We start from the raw sequence: 18,377 nt of genomic DNA on the forward strand, positions 1-18,377 counted from the left end.
TTAAAGTAATTTTTGGGATGTGGAAACCTACCTTGCCTTAATGAGATGCAAGGTAGGCATTTCTGTGCAAAAAATGACTCTATGGCCTTAACACCAAATTTATACTCCTGTGGAAAAATGGTGCACGGGAGGGAGGAGGGGTCATAAAATGGGGCAAAGCTTGCTTTTTTTATGTCTTGGTGAAGGTAGGTGTTAGGGGACCTGTGGGCCTATTTCCATGGTGGGACACCATGGAATAAGCCCACAGGTGCCCTCCCCAGGCTCCAGGGCACCCCCACCCACACCAGAGGGAAAGCGGAGGATGGGGGACCCCATCCAAGGTAAGTACAGGTAAGTATTTTATTTTAGTTTTTTAAAGTGCTATAGGGGACCCTGGTCCCCTGTGCTTGCCATTGGGGTGGTGGGCATGACTCCTGTCTTTTGTAAGTCAGGAGTCATGTGGTATGGATGGTTTTGCATCAGAAAATAACTCTAGGCAGGTTAGAGTCATTTTTTTTTACTCTAACCTGCCAAACGTCATTTTTTGGTGCAAACTCCCCTTCTCCCATACCACCAGCCCCACCTGACTAACCTTATTTATTTTTACACTAGCCTACCCTTTGCACTGGCTTGCACCATTCCATAAATATTGTACCCGACTGTCACACAAAAATGGTGCAAGCCGGTGCTAAATATTTTGGTGCAAAACTGTGTTAGTGCAGTTTTGCACCAAAAAGTATAAATCAGGGCTTTAAAATACCAGTTGTCCCCACACCCAGGTACCTGCGCCTGCCACTACTCACAGACCGGGTTGAGGAACCCACCTCCGTCCATGAGGATTGTTTGCAGTTCCATCCAGACCCCTGTCAGGAACACTGCGCTGCTTACTATGGTTTTCCGCATCACTGCTTGTCTGTCTCTTCAAATATGGTGTACAGTGGTCACCATCTTGGTTTGTCACCTCGTGTCTCCCTGCGGCGTCTTCCTCTCAGCAGGGAAAAGTTTTTAATCTAGTGAGACCCATAGGGTGAAGGGTCTTACATTCAGAAGGAGCTGGAGGTCATTTAACAGGGTTGATAAAGCTCTGCTTATGACAGATGTGGTTCGGTCCCAGCGGAGCACTGCACTGGAGCATCTACTCCTCCCACTTTTAGTATTAAACACAATGAGACAATCCATCAACTACCTCAATTACTAGATCACACCAAATTAATGTAATTGACATTATCCAGTCATCATAGACCATAAAGACAATAGTAACAGGTTATACCTACATGACAGTCACTGAATAAACACAATAAATGGAACAAATGGTTTGAGAAAAAAAAAAGAAAAATAAACGATTATTCATATTACCCAACTTTGAGAGTGTTATTTTTTTTACCTTAACCCCTTCGCTGCCAGGCCTTTTCCCCCTCCTGTGCCAGGCCTTTTTTTGCCTATTTGGAATAGTTCTTGCTTAGGCCTTCATAACGTTTTGTCCACATAAGCTACCCACGCCAAATTTGCGTCCTTTTTTTCCAACATCCTAGGGATTCTAGAGGTACCCACACTTTGTGGGTTCCCCTGAAGGAGGCCAAGAAATTAGCCAAAATACAGTGAAAATTTCGTTTTTTTCACAACAATGGGAAAAAGGGGCTGCAGTAGAAGGCTTGTGTTTTTTTCCCTGAAAATGTCATCAACAAAGGGTTTGTGGTGCTAAACTCACCAGCTTCCCAGCTTTCAGGAACAGGCAGACTTGAATCAGAAAACCCAATGATTCAACACAATTTTAGCATTTTACTGGGACATACCCCATTTGTACGATTTTTTGTGCTTTCAGCCTCCTTCCAGTTAGTGACCAAAATGGGTGAGAAACCAATGCTGGATCCCAGAAAGCTAAATATTTCTGAAACATAGACAAAATTATGAATTCAGCAAGGGGTCATTTGTGTAGATCCTACAATGTTTCCTACAGAAAATAACAGCTGAAATAAATAAATATTGAAATTGAGGTGAAAAAAACAGCCATTTTCTCCACATTTTACTCTGTAACTTTTTCCTGCGATGTCAGATTTTTTAAAGCATTATACCGTTACGTCAGCTGGACTCCTCTGGTTGCGGGGATATATAGGGCTTGTAGGTTCATCAAGAACTCTAGGTACCCAGAGCCAATAAATGAGCTGCACCTTGCAATGGGTTTTTATTCTATACCGGGTATACAGCAATTCATTTGCTGAAATATAAAAAGTGTCTCTGTTTGTAACTCTTTAATTGAACTGTATATTGACTGCAGTATCCCTGCCTCGGTGCCCATCGCATGAGTATTACCGGAGTTGCCAATGCCCCCAGCCGAAGCTCCCAGATCACTTTCATTTTTATCATTGGCGGGGCCTTGGTTGCCAACGGTAGGAGTATCTGCTAAGCCGATACCCGAGTAATCCCACCTTAAAGTCCTACCACTCATAGATGCCGTGTTTTCCGAGCCCTCTTGTGAGCCAGAACGTGATTTAACAAATTTCTGTTGACGAACCTTACATACTGTAAATTCACCACTTGGAGATTTGTTGCCCGCCTCAGATGTCTCACTCTCATCAGTTTCACTAAAACTGCAATCGGCGCTGCCGATATCAGACTCTTCTGTCAGGGAGTAAAACTTGTCACTACTATCTTTACCCCAGTCCGTTAGTTGGGGATTTTTTCCCCCCATAATTTTATCCCATTTTTTAGGGCTACCTGAAAGGTTAGTAGAGTCATCCTCCTCTGCTGTAGGTCCTAATGGGCTTCCAGTTTTTCCCTTATTTTGATAGTCCAACTGCTCGCTTTGATCCGTTTGTTGTATTTGTAGCTGCCCATTTCCGGGGAGACCAAGCACCTTTTCCCTTGTCTCCCTGTTGATGTCTTGGATTTCTGACGGGCTCTCTATAGAATTATCACAATGATCTTTATTTTCAATACTTAACTTTAGGGGAGTAGGTTCTTTTCCTAACCCATTATTTTCAGGGGAGGGGGTTGCATTTACAGTAGAAGTACCTTGTACCCCACCTGCAAGAAAAGCCGCAATAGTAGATTGATTTTTACCTTTCAGTTTAATTTCCAACAGGGAGGTAGTGCTGTCACTCATCTTGGCATCTTTCATCAATCCTGAAGTATTCTTCCCAGCCGCTTTACCAGTTGTAGACGTCAAACGTTTATTTAAACCTGCTGACTCTCCTTTATCCCCTGCCAGTACGTGTGGTCTTAGCGCCCTCACTTTTATCTCCCAGATTCCTACTAGCTTTGGGTGCCATATTTATTGTTATAGTATGAGATAACAATCTGATAAATCTTGTTATACCCACCGCTACCGCCAACACCTCTGATATTGTTTGTTTAATCACACTCCTCAATGGCCATGAGGGGGTAGACATATGCCAAGATGCATTACTATGTATGATCGAGAGCATTGAAGACTCCGAAGACTCTTCCTCTTCCCTGATTTAATGGACTCTTTTCAGATTTTTTTTTTTTTATAGATCCTTCTTTCCTGGTGGTAGGAGAAAGGGACAGGAAAAAAAAAACTAGCAGAATCAGATACCGCTGGCTGATATCATTTCTCCTGTCATGATATCCTTTCTCCTATAGTTAGTATATTTCCCTTGGTTTCCAAGTGCTTGGTTGATGAATACAAAAAAAATTCCCCTGGATAGCCACAAAGTCAGAAAACAAGGGGAATTCTCATCACCTCAGGGTAGCGTCCTTATTTTAATGAAGTTTTTACCCTCCTTACAGGCACGTGGCACTTCGGCATGCTCCCAAACGTCGATTCAGTTCTTACCGTGTTGCTCCAGCTCCAACCACCTAAAGCCAGGGCGCCCCTGCGCTCCTTGCCATAGATAAATAATCCTTGTTACGCTCGCGTGGTAGCGGTTACGGCTATATGCCGAGATCCTGGGGGAGTCCTCGTTGTAGTGGCTGCTGCGGTGGAAAAGCGGCAGCTACTCTATGCAGCAAAAACGGCAACGGTTGCAGGTATGCGCCAGAGTCCTCGTTGTGGTGGCTGCCGCGACGAAAGAGAGCGGCAGCCACTATGTGGTGCAGCAAGGCAGCTACGACTCCGTTAAACGCTGATGTCCGGGGGGCAGTTCCCTTTACTGTGGCAGCCGCGCCGCGGTACGGAGGGCGGCAATCAACACCGCCAGTGGCTGTCTGATAGATGCCGCAACTAGGAAGGCGGAAGCGGCCAAGCGCGGTGCGTAGCTCCGGTAGGCGTAATCTGCAGACCTCTCAATTACGCCGTCACCATCTTGCTCAGATAGCAGTTTCACACTCCCCTCAAACCCTCTTCTTGGCTGGATGTGGACGAGCAGTGATCCATGGAGCTCTCCCCCCCTCAGCGTTTTTCTTATTTCTTGTTTGGCCCAGCCTCAAAGTTTAAAGGGCCATCACGGCTCGGGCCGCCCTGCTCCGAGGCGGCTCCTCGATTTGCGAAGTTTTTCACACACGTCGTTCCGTGAACTGCCGCCTGTGCCGCCACTCTCACCTCCGCTCCGAGGCAAACTCCGCCGGCGTGATGGAAATTACCGGCGGTTCCTTCCCCAGTCTCTGTGACCGATGTTGGGCGGCCGCGAGCGCGGCACCGACTGTGGCCTCGGGATCCCGGGTGGGCGGGGCAGACAAGCCTCGCGGTTACACGACGACCATGTTGCTCTGACTAGGATCGAAAGTCGGCGGGCAAGGGTTACTACAAAGAGACTGCAGGGGTCGGTCCGTAAGGTAGCAAAATCATGCATGGAAATTTAAGCTAAGTTATGTTCTATGGAAGATCGGATAGTGGCAGTCGAGGAGGATATGGATACTCTCAAAGAGCAGAACGCTGCCAGAGACGGACAATTGACGGATGTGATGTGGAAAATAGAAGATTTGGAAAATAGACAGAGAAGAAACAATCTTCGATTTCTGAGTATACCAGAAGGACTAGAAGGAAACAATATACAGGCATTCATGGTTACCCTTTTGCATGGGGCCTTTCCAGAACTGGGGAATCGGGATTGGGACAATGAGGTGCAGAGGTTTCATAGGTTCCCGACAAACCGACGGGAGGGGGGTCAACGGACAGATTCTAAATACCCAAGAGCGATTTTGGTATATTTTGGGAACTATTCAGAACGACAGGAGATAGCTGATAAGACTCCTCCCAATACCCCACGCTCCTGTAACGGGTTTACCTTCTTTACCCGCCCCGATTTCTGTCACGCCACGGTGGAGCGGAGATGGCGGCTCCGGCAGCTTATCAAGCCATTCTTTGAGAAAGGAGGGGAGGCTTATCTGTTGGCCCCTGCTAGGCTTAAAACAATAATGAATGGAAAAGTGAAAGTTTTTACCTCAGAAATTAAGGCAAAAGAATACTTGATGGGGGTCAATTTATAGAGTATAGAAAGACAGGGAAGGTAAAAGCACTTAGGGTACCGGTGGGTGGGTGGGCCGATGCATACACAACACCAACATTCAGGCCATTAGGGGTCTGATTGCTCAACAGGGTAGGGGGCCAGTATCAGGGAGGGAGGAAGGGGGTCGGGGAGGGGGCGAGGGGAGACTGGTCCTGGGTGGGGGAAGGGGGGGTGGGAAGGGGAAAGCGGGAGGGGGTTGAGGGGGAGGGACAGGGGTGAACCATGGGAAGAAAATGGAAAGGAAACGACTAATGGAGGTGAGAGAAATGGGGCGGAGAAGTGGAACAGGAAGGAAAGAGAATTCAAGAGAAGGTGCAGTTAAATATGTAAACCTGAGGGATCCCAAAGAGAAAAGATTAGAAATTATAAAAAAGAAGGGTTATGGCTAGACTTAGAATTGTGTCAATCAATATGTGTGGACTGAATGATCCTCGTAAAAGAAGGAAAGTGGCCGAAGAATTAAAAACTTTTAAGGCAGATATTTTCTGCCTACAAGAAACACATGTGGAATATAAAAACTCTGGGATCCTTGGCTCGCTTGGTATGAAGGTAATTGCCTGGTCGAAACAAGAAGCTAGAACTAAAGGAGTGGCGATTCTAGATCGGACTAATAAGTTAAAATGTATTCGGCAGAAGGCAGATACAGGCGGAAGATGGGTAATAGTAGAATGTAGCTATGGACATAGTAGCTTTACATTATGTTCCATAAATGGGGTAGTCACGGACGACCCAATAGTAGTTGATGCCCTCGCTATCGAATTAACAGGATGGGTCCCTCCCTATATTATATGTGGTGATTTTAACTTTAATGGATCGTGGGAGGGACTACAGGATTTATTAACACCCAAGTATCAGGGGTGAAACCTCGGGTATATAAGGCAATGGGTGCTATTCAGCAAGAATTAGGGTTAGTGGATGCCTGGGTGAAGTTGCGTAAGCCCGACCCCGGATATACTTATTATTCGGCCCCTCATGCAAAATTAGCACGACTTGATTATTTTCTAATCTCTCCTGTATTTCTAAAACAAGCCAGGAATGAGTTATATTCACGGATGGTGTCAGATCATAATCCTTTAGTTCTGGATATGGAACTGGATGGGTTAGAACCAAAAGTTAGTAGATGGACATTTGAAAGGGGACTTCTAAAGGACCCGGAATACTGTGAGCATATGAGTAAGTGGATAACTGAATTTTTGGGCTTTAATCAGGGGTCAGTCTCAGTAGAGATAGTTTGGGATACTCTGAAAGCAGGTATTCGTGGGGAAACATTAAGTTTTAGTATTAAAAGGCAGAAGGATACTCAAGGGGGAATAATAGAGTCCCAAGCGAAGCTGCGGCTTGCAGAAAGGCAACTGGTTATAGCTATAGAAACTGGAGTAGATATAAGGAGAGCGCAGGAAGAAGTCGCCATAGTAAAAGCGGCAGTAAATGAGGTCACGGCCCAAAGAATAGCAGAGAAATACTTAGCACAGCGTGCACAAGGGTTTGAGTTTGGAGAAAAAGTTGGGCGGCTGCTAGCGATACGGACAACCCAGAAAACAGCAGCTGGGGTTATTAGGGAGATCGAAGACTGGCAAGGACAGATAATATCAGAAGTGGGTGGAATTAGAAAGGTGTTCCATGGATATTTTCAGGAACTTTGTAATGATACATCAGTATATTCGGATAAAGACATTTTAGAGTTTTTATACCCCATTAAGATGGAGAAACTAGGTAAGAGCGACAAGTCACGCCTGGGAGAGCAGATAGATATTTCAGAAATAGATATGGCAACGAGTAACCTGCCCACAGGGAAAGCTACTGGTCCTGATTCGATCCCTTTAGAATTTTATAAAACGTTTAAACTATTGTTACTTCCGGTTATGTTAGAACTGTATACTCAGGTACAGAATGGAGGGAAAATCCCCCCATCTTGGGATCTGGCTAATATAGTTATGTTCCAGAAGAAGGGAAAACCCCCGTTAAATCCAGCCGCATATCGCCCGATCACATTAATAAATAGTGATGTTAAAATATATTCAAAGATCTTGGCAGTTCGATTATCACTGGTGATAAAGAAGCTGGTTTCCCCGCGGCAGCATGGGTTTGTCCCAGGAAGAGATACAACTAATCATATCCAGAGAGTTTTAGCACTCTTTGACTCTACGGAAGTAGCAAAGGAACCTATGGCGGCTGCATTTTTGGACACAGAGAAGGCATTCGATCGGGTAAATTGGAAGTATCTATGGTACGTTATGGAGCATTATGGGCTAGGGAAGAAATGTATTATAGCAGTAAGGACTTTATATAGATCCCCGGCTGTGAGAATACAACTAATGGGAGGACAATCCAAGAGTATTTTGATTAGGAGAGGTACCAGGCAGGGATGCCCATGCTCTCCCCTCCTGTTTGCTTTGTATATAGACCCTTTCCTTAGACAGTTGGATGAAAATAGTAAGATTCCACCAATCCATAGGCAGGGATGGGATACAAAAGTCTTAGCATATGCAGATGATATAGCTATACTAACCCCCTCTCCGGATTCAGCACTGAGAGAGATCGAAGTGGTGACGAAAAAATTTGGAAGGTTTTCCGGATACCTGTTAAATGGAGCTAAAACGCAGCTGTTGGCTAATCAATACACAAATACAAAAGACACACGGAGGGTGGATCATGCAGTATATTTAGGTATTAATATTATGCCAAAGGTAGATGAAGTTGTCAATTTAAATATAGATCCTATACTTGCAAAATTTAGAGAAGATATGTGCAGATGGAATAACCTGCATTTAACTATTGTAGGGCGATGCAATATGGTAAAGATGATCTTCCTCCCGAAGCTGTTGTATCTATTTCGCGCCATACCACTGAACTTTACTAACCTAAAATTTAAAGAGATCGATAGAGTAATTATGAGATTTATATGGGCATATGGTAAGTGTAGGAGATCAAGCAAATTTATGTCCCTCCCTCGAGAAAGGGGTGGGTGGTCCTTACCGAATATAAAATTATATCAAATGGCAGCAGCTTTCCAGTATATGCGCCCGTTATGGGGGCCTAATAAAGAAGGAGTTATAAAAGCGGACTGCCCCAATATATACGAGTTGCAGATAGGAGCAGTAGCCAATGGGTGTTTGGTAACATATCACGAGCCTGGATATTATAAGAAAACTAGGTATAAGGTTTTGGGAGCGGCTCATAAGTGCTGGCGATTATGGTACAAAAAGAAAGGATTTGGTAGATATAATTATTATACCATGATCGAGAAGAATCCACTGCTCCCTGAAATATTTCATGATAAATATTTGGCAAATTGGTCCACCTTAGGTATAACCAGGTTAGGGAACTTTTTTGATAACTCGGGGGTCAAGGCGTTTCGAGATCTTCAGGAACAGTATGGTCTAGAGAAAAGGGACTTTTTCAAATATTTACAGATAAGGGATTTTTTAGGGAAAAAAACAGGGGGGGTCCAGGGATTTAAAAGTAACCAACTGCTGAATGATATTCTGGCTAATCCCAGTATAACTATTAGGTCAATCTATCCTTCCTTATTGGCAGAACAATCAGATGATCTAGAAAAGAATAAGGAGAGGTGGAGCAAGAAGTTGGTAGATGGGAGTAACAACTTTATGAGGTCACTGGAGTTGGGATGCACTACTCTATTATCATCTTCCCTGCAAGCGCAACACTATAAGACTATGTTCGATCTGTATCATCCCCCAGCCCACCTCGCCAAATGAGGATGTGTGTCAGGAATAAATTGTCCAAGATGTGGGATGTATGGCTCAGACATCATACATATGATGAATATGATAATGAATATGAATATGAATACCTCAACAGACGCCTCAGCTTCTACGTCCCCACCCGCCCCCTCCGCTCCGCTGGCCTCGCACTTGCTGCCGTCCCTCGCACCCGCCGCTCCACGGCGGGTGGGAGATCTTTCTCCTTCCTGGCGGCCAAGACCTGGAACTCCCTCCCCACCAGCCTCAGGACCACCCAGGACCACTCCGCTTTCCGGAGACTCCTAAAGACTTGGCTGTTCGAGCAGCGATAACCCCCCCTTTCCCCCCTAGCGCCTTGAGACCCGCACGGGTGAGTAGCGCGCTTTATAAATGTTAATGATTTGATTTGATTTGATACATGCGGGGAATTAAAGGCCTCGAGAGAAGGTATTCAATCTGTTTTGAAGGAGGTTTTGGGATATGATTTTGTCCTTACACCTGAGATCATGGTCTTTGGGATTGATGGCGAAGCAGCCGGATCACATAGAGCGTTTATCTTTGTAGCTATGGCGTTGTTCCGAATTTGTATATCAACAGCATGGCTGGATTTACGACCCCCATCCTGGCAACAATGGTTGGCTAGGCTGCTGTCTGTATATCATTTGGAGGTGGCATTGTATGAACGTAAGGGGAAACAGGCTAGGAGGAAAGGTAAGGCAATATGGGGTCCACTTCAGGCTTGGATACAGGCCCATAATGATCGGGCCACCCTCTTCTAAATTAATGGGGTACCATCTCTAGAATGGATCTGAGGGGTGGTTACGTTTTGTATTTTGTACGATGTAACTAGGTGATGTCTTCCTCTTGTCTGTCCCACTCTATGTTCTGGAAAATTTGTTAAGTTTTCAGTGTAAAATGATCCAAGAATATATGTGTTATATGTTTCCTTCCAATAAAAAAAAAAAAAAAAAAGAAATATAAAAAGTGAAAAAAGGTATCAAGAAAACCTTTGTATTTTCCAAAATGGCCACAAGATAAGGTGTTGAGAAGCAGTGGTTATTTGCACATCTCTGAATTCCGGGGTGCCCATCCTAGCATGTGAATTACAGGGCATTTCTCAAATAGACGTCTTCTTTACACACTGCCTTACATTTGGAAGGAAAAAATGTAGAGAAAGACAACGGGCAATAACACTTGTTTTGCTGTTCTGTGTTCCCCCAAGTCTCCCGATACAATTGGTACCTCACTTGTGTGGGTAGGCCTGCGCCTACGAAAGGAAATGGCTCAAAACACAACGTGGACATATCACATTTTTTCACAGAAAACAGAGGTGTTTTTTGCAAAGTGCCTACCTGTGGATTTTGGCCTCTGGCTCAGTAGGCATCTGGGGAAACCTGGCAAACCAGCACATTCTGAAAACTAGACACCTAGAGGAATCCAAGATGGGGTGAATTGTGAAGATCTGACCAGGTTCTGTACCCAGAATCCTTTGCAAACCTCAGAATCTGACCAAAAAAAACACTTTTTCCTCTCATTTTGGTGACAGAAAGTTCTGGAATCAGAGAGGAGCCACAAATTTCCATCCACCCAGCGTTCCCCCAAGTCTCCCGATAACAATGGTACCTCACTTGTGTGGGTAGGCCTAGCGCCCACTAAAGGAAATGGCCCAAAACGCAATGGGGACACATCACATTTTTTCACAGAAAACAGAGGTGTTTTTTTACAAAGTGCCTACCTGTGGATTTTGGCCTATAGCTCAGCCAGCACCTAGGGAAACCTAGCAAACCAGCGCATTTTTTTTAAACTAGACACCTAGGGGAATCCAAGATGGGATGACTTGTGGGGATCTGACCAGGTTCTGTTACCCAGAATCCTTTGCAAACCTCAATATTTGACCAAAAAAACACCTTTTCCTCTCATTTCGGTGACAGAAAGCTCTGGAATCAGAGAGGAGCCACAAATTTCCTTCCACACATTGTTCCCCCAAGTCTCCCAATAAAAATGGTACCTCACTTGTGTGGGTAGGCCTAGCGCCCACGAAAAGAAATGCCCCAAAACACTATCTGGACACATCAAAATGATCAAATACAAAACTACCTGTTTTTGCAGGGGGGCACCTGCGTTTTTGGTCCTGGGCTCAGCAGCCTTCTAAGGATACCTACCAAACCCAGACATTTCTGAAAACTAGACACCCAAGGGAATCCAGGGAGGTGTGACTTGCGTGGATCCCCCAATGTTTTCTTACCCAGAATCCTCAGCGAACCTCAAATTTAGCTACAAAAATCACATTTTTCCCACATTTCTGTGTGGGATCACCGCACTGGGACACATTTCATACCACCCAATGTTCCCCTCAGTCTCCCGGTAAAAATTATACCTCATTTGTGTAGGTGTGCCAAGTGCTTGTGAAAGGGAAGAGCCAAAAACATGTCGATATTGAGGGGGAACAAAGGGGGTCCAAAAGGGCAGTTTGCAAAAAAACATTTTTAGGCTGACAAGTGCAGCAGAATTTCTATTGGTATAGATGAGACAATGCTGGGTGGTAGGAATTTTGTGGATTCCTGCAGATTCCGGAAGGTTCCTTAACAAAAACGTGGGAAAAATGTGTGATTTCCAGCAAAGTTGGAGGTTTGCAGGGGATTGTGGGTACAAAAATGGTACGGGTGCATGTGAAACACAACACCCTGGTATCACCCAGATGTTTAGTTTTCAGATGTGTCTAGGTCTTGTGGATTTTTCTTCATGGCAGCGTCCCAAAGTCCATAAAGTGCAGCCCTCACAATTCCAAGTGGGACAAAAAAAAAAGATCCCAGGTGCCTAGTTGTTTCTGCCCCCCCTAAAATCGGCCGATCTGCTCCAAGGGGGGCAGAAATGGTCTAAATACAATTTGCCCCCCAGGGGAGCGACCCTTGCCTAATGGGTCGCTCGCCACCTCTAAAAAAATAAACAAACCAAAAAAAAAACACTACAAAAAATTTGCCCTGGCGCCTAGAGATTTCTGCCCCCCGGGGGCAGATCGGCCTAATAACAATAGAAATGACCTAAAATAATTTTGCTCCCCACCCCCCACACCCTCCCGGGGAGCCACCCTTGCCTATGGGTTTGCTCCCCTTGCGTGACATTGGTGCAAAAAAAAAGTTCCCCGGTGCCTAGTTGTTTCTGCCCCCCTTGAGGGGCGATTGACCTAAAATCGGCCGATCTGCCCCCAAGGGTCTCAATACAATTTGCCCCCCCCCCCGGGGAGCGACTCTTGCCTAATGGGTCGCTCCCCATCTCTAAAAAAACAAAGAAACAAAAAAAAAACACAAAAAAGAATTTGCCCTGGTGCCTAGAGGTTTCTGCCCCCCTTGGGGCCAGATCGGCCTAATAACAATAGGCCGATCTGCCCCCGGGGGGGCAGAAATGGCCTAAAATAAATTTCCACCCCCCCCGGGGAGCGACCCTTTCCGAAGGGGTCGCTCACCATCTGTAAAAGAACAACAACAAAAAAAAAAATCCCCGGTGCCTAGTGGTTTCTGCCCCCCTTGGGGGCAGATTGGCCTCATTAAAATAGGCTGATTTGCCCCCCAGGGTGGCAGAAATGGCCTAAATTAAATGTGCCCCCCCAGGGGAATGACCCTTGCCAAAGGGGTCACTCCCCTTGCGTGAAATTCACGAAGAAAAAAAAAACTCCCTGGTGTCTAGTGGTTTCGGTCCCCCTCATAAAAATAGGCCATAAAAATAGGCCAATCTGCCCCCAAGGGGGGCAGAAATGGCCTAAATATAATTTGCCCCCTAGGAGAGCGACCCTTGCTTAAGAGGTCGCTCCCCACCTCTAAAAAAACACAAAAAAACACACAAAAAATAAATGATTATCCCTGGTGCCTAGAGGTTTCTGCCCCCGGTGGGGGGGATCAGAAAAGGCCTTAAAAAAAAATGCCCCCCCCCCGGGAGTGACCCTTGCCCAAGCAGTCGAACCCTCATGCCAGTTTCCTAAAACAAAGAAAATCCCTGGTGTCTAGTGGGCGTTTTAGCAGCCGGATTGTTTGCAATCCGGCTGCTAAAACGCTCAGAGAGACTTAATTTCCTTCCCTTTTAAGCCTCTCCGGCCTCCTCCACGTGATTGGAAGAGAAATGCTTTGCATTTCTCTTCCGATCGCGCTGGAAGCTGATGGGAGAAGGCCTCTGTGATTGTCAGCGCATGATTGCGTGCTGACGTCACGGGGGTGGGGGGATTGGGGTGGAAGGGGAAGGGATTCCCCTTCCATCCACGACCGGGGCGCTCCCCCGGTTCCCGCGTGCAGGACGAGGTGATCTCGTCCAAGGCACCCGAAAACCGGTGCCTTGGACGAGATCACCTCGTCCAAGGCACCCAACAGGTTAAATTTGTATAAGAGAAATAACATTGTCATCATTGATGATAAATGCAAAAGCAAATCATAAAGCCTCCTTGGGATGTAAGCTTCCACAGGCCACAAACTACGAGACCAGAAAGCTAGTCTCTGTCAGTTAATAGAAGGATATTATTACCCTCAACTTTTCTAGTACCATAAGACCAGAGACAACCCGATTTCCTGATGTAGATACCATTAGTCAACATTAGGCTACATATTGGATTAATATTTCATTGTTTTTTAAAGGATCTTTCCTGATACCATTTTCTAAAATCTCATGAGCCTTTTTGCGGACCTCTTCTATTTTACTGTTTGTAAAAGTATTTTTGTAACATCATCAGTTTGGTTTTGGAATTGCTACATCTTAGTTTCAATTTATTGAATCTATAGTTCCATTAGATTTCAAGATGTGAAATTCAAACTTTGTTCCCAATTGTTCTACTTATGGTCCTTTATTATCTTCAACTGCTGAGATTAACTTCAGGATGTTTACGAAATGTAGAAGCACCTATACCGTTGGCTAATTCTTTTAATCTAAAGGTTTTACTTTGAAAAACAGTTCTTTGAAAGCTTTAGGTTGGCAATCTGCTTTGATTCTAGAAACAGTAATAAATAGAAATACATTGTCAAAAGCCATCCATACTACAATACACTGGTCAATCAAAATGTGTTCATTAGTAGTAAATTCACAACTCTTTTGAAGAGAGAGGTAACAGATATTAAGCATTTTGTGCTCTTATGTTGTGTTTATATACTCTAGGGAGTTGATGTTCATGACTAATATCGAGGTTGGTTGTAGGTATGTCATGAAAATGGTTAATATCTAATAATAAATATCATATTTTACAACAATGACTGTTTTATCCATAGCACCTTTGTGACAATGTGCACTCTATAATTGAAGCACAATGTATTTCATGGATTTCAATTTATTTTGTAAACCTATAAACCTAAAATTGAGGATGGCTGGTGCCAACAGAAAACCACAGAAGCTCCCATCCCTCATTTCTTCTTCAGAGCTACTCCACCAGGGGATGCCAGCAAGGAATACACATAGATGTCTGTTATGAATACTCTTCACCACTGTTGATTCTTCTTAGATTAGTTTATTCCAAATAAACAGCCTTACGAGGTGCTTCCTCAACTTCATGTGGAATTTCTGTGTGGAACCAACCTCAACATTCTTACAATGATATATCTACATTCCTAAACCAAAGCTACCCCGTGAAAACTAGAACACATCTCCCCCTTAAAGACTAAAATATACAACAAAAAATAATATGCAGAAAAAGTGCAAAAGAGATTAAGGGAATGAAATGCATAAAAATAATACAAAAATGGAATGGGTAAAAATAGATAAGTATGTAACCTACTATCAAAATACAGGAATATTATTTGGTAAAATCTTTCAAATATTCCCAAGGCTTGTGGAACCTTTGCGTTTTTCTTGGTTCCTGAGCCTCTCTCCCAAGTACCTTCTCAGCTTGTTCCACCTGACCTCCTCTAGCATTTGCTTCACCACTCACATCCTTAGACACTTGTCGGTTGCATCACCCATACCATGCCACCTTACTCCAATTCCACCTTTCTCCATTATCCACTACCACAAAATAGCGATGCACCACTTTAACAGTGAATGGCCCTCGAAGATTTTTTCAATCACCAGTTATCCTGCCTGATCCCACTTTAACTGATCTCCTACCTGGATTTTGTTCCCATTTTTACTTTTTACTACATTAGAACTTTTGCATTTCTGGTTCCAATGTTACCGTCATTTCCTTTGTCCAACAAACACCTCATCCATACAGGAAGCATCTTGGTACCTGCTTTGCTTCCCCTCATTAATTCAAAGGAAAATGTTCTTGTTACACCTCGCTTATCTGTACGATAGACCCATACCAAGTCAATAACAGTGAAGATGATACTTTTCCCATTGATCACTGTCATTTGAATAGCTCCTTTCAACATGTGGTTAGCTCCTTCAACAATGCCATTGGCCTGTGCGCTTCATAGGCTAATGCAAGAATGTTTGATGCCATACATTTCCAAATAATTCCTCACTTCCTCAGAAGTTAATTGTGTGTCATTGTCAGTTATGATCTAACTAGGGTATCCTTCCTCTTTGAAAATCTCTTCCATGGTTCTTAGAGTAGTTTTAGTGTTGATTTCTCTAGGAAATATTACCACCAAACATTTAGAGTGGGCATCCACCATAACTAAGGCAAACTTGAACTCTCCTGCCAAACACTGTGGCACATCGTTCCTGAATCCTCATTCACTCCTCTGCATGCTTGATTGCTAACTTTTAATCTTTTCTCACTTTCTTTACAATCAAGGACCATCATGTGTCATTTTGAAAAACTTCAAACAAAGGTTTACAGGGGTATAACTTTGCCTCCTCTCATCAATACATCATCCCCCACCACTGACAACTCATCCACAATTTTTACATAAGGTCCCATTTGTATACTCACTGAACTCTCCCTCTTGCTTTGGTTCTTAATCAATGAAATCACTTTTTTCATGTCAATATCTTCTACCATTCTTTGTTGCTACTCTTCATTTGATACTGCACCTTGAGTGCAATCAGATACATCCTCTATACTTTCCACCTTCTTTTTCCCACCTTCCCACATCACCTATTTCTGCCTGTTAGACCTGGCATCCCTGGTCTATCATTTTTGCCCCTGCTTCCCATTTTTTACTGTGTGCTGGGCTATGTTTTTGCTGTTTTTGGTACTCTTGGCACCTTACCACTGCCTACCAGTGGTAAAGTGCAAGTGTTCCTGGTGTATCTTGTATTGGTGATTGGTTTATCCATAATTGGCATATTTGATTTACTAGTAAGTCCCTAGTAAAGTGCACTATAGGTGCCCAGGGCCTGTAAATTAAATGCTACTGGTGGGCCTGCAGCACTGGTTGTGCCACCCAAACGAGTAGCACTATAAACATGGCTCAGACCTGCAACTGCAGTGGCTGTGTGTGCAGCTTTAATCTTTTGCCACTCTAATGGTATAATGGTAGAAATGATTAACAATCCGCTTGGATGTTGTGCCATCCATGAATATGTTCAATTGAGGAAAGATACTCCTGGAGATGGGAAGCAAATCTTGCAAACCTTGCTGATCATCTTCCTTGAAAAAGTACCTTGACAAGTGATTTATGTTCTGTTTGAAGTGTGACTGGTATGCCCCAAATGTATGTGCCGTAATATTCCATTCCTCAGGTATAGCTAAGGTTTCTCTTTCAAGGACCAAGTAGTTTCTCTCACTGGATGTGAGAGGCCTCGAAACAAAAGCCGCTGTTCTTTTACCACTCGCATGGGTTTGAGATAATAGCACACCTATTGCAACTGCACTAGCATCTATAGTAATGTTAGTTTTGAGCCCTCTGTCAAATGGAGCCAGAACTTCAGCTTTGCACAGCAACAAGTCATCTTGAATAACATCAAAAGCTATATTTGGGTTATTCTCCCACATGATATTACACCCTTTCTTCAAGAGTTTCCTTAACTTCTCCATTTCGCCTGAAAAGTCTGTTATGAATTTGGAGTAATACTCTGTCAAACGTAGAAAAGACCCAAGTTGATTCTTATGGCATGGGACTGGGGCGTCTTTAATAGCTTTCAAAAAATATTTTTTGGGTTTCACTCCCTCCTTAGAAAGAGTATACCCCAGGAATTAGCTGGGAATTCTGTTTTTTGAGCGTCAAACCTGCTTCAGTAAGAGTGTTCAATAGTTGTTTCAAAGTGATATTGTGGTTTTCTATGGTGTTTCCAAACACAAAAATGTCATCATGGAAAAATATGATGTTAGACAGAACTTTGAAAACCTCTCCCATCATCCTCTGAGAAACGCTTGCAGTGACAATAGCTCAAAAGGCATCAAATTAAACTGAAAGAGTGAGTTTATTTGACTCTTGGTGTACCTTGATCTGATGATATGCACTTTCCACATCAGGTTTGAAGAAAAAGCATCCACCTTTGAGCAAGAACACCAATTCATTAATATTGGCAAGGGGAAAATTGTCAGTTAAAATGTTGCATTTGGCACTGCGCAAGTCAACACATAACCTTCAGCTGCTGTCTTCCTTCTTTGTGATCACAACAGGTGAAACCCACTTGTAGCTCTCAACCGGTTCAATAATCCCTTCAACCGCCGTGTCATCAATCATTTTTTGACCTCTCCCCTCACTGCTCCTGGTAATCTCCTTAGGGTATGTTATACTGGTACAACATCTGACTTTAGCACTATTCTGTGTACATATCCCCTTAACTCACCCAATTAATCTGCAAACACCAAGTTAGCCCCCTAAATGATTTCCTTCATTGAAATATGATCTAGTACCATAACCTTGTTGGAAGCTTGCAGGTTGATGATTATATGGAGATCATATTGGTGTTACTATCCCAAAATTGGAGGTCCAGATCCTGCCACATATACTATGCCCTTCACAACCCTGTCCTGAATGTTGATTTCCCTAAACATATATCCTATTATTATATAAATAGTTTCACCCTAGTCCCCTTCAGAATTTATATCCTTAGGGAACAGACATACATTGGGCTACTCATGCATAAACAGGCTCCTAAGCATTATTGTGTATAAAGATCCTGAGTCCACCATGAGTTGAACAACTTTGTCTTTGACTCTAAAACCTAGTTTAGGTCTGATAAGTCTCCTTGAGCATGTATTCAAATTATCAACAAATAAAATACTGTATTCTTGTTCATTCATCTTACTGCCACTGCCATTGCACTCCTCTTGTATTACCGCAACTTCAGGTTTGGGATTTCCCTTGAACATGCGTGCAAGGTGACCTCTGTGACCACACTTCCTGCAGTCCTTGTCTAATGGCAAATAATCCCTAACATCTGCTTTGTAAAAGTTACTTCCACACCTATAACATGTTCT

The sequence above is a fragment of the Pleurodeles waltl genome, chromosome 1_2, assembly GCF_031143425.1.
Source record: "Pleurodeles waltl isolate 20211129_DDA chromosome 1_2, aPleWal1.hap1.20221129, whole genome shotgun sequence".
Classification (NCBI taxonomy): Eukaryota; Metazoa; Chordata; class Amphibia; order Caudata; family Salamandridae; genus Pleurodeles; species Pleurodeles waltl.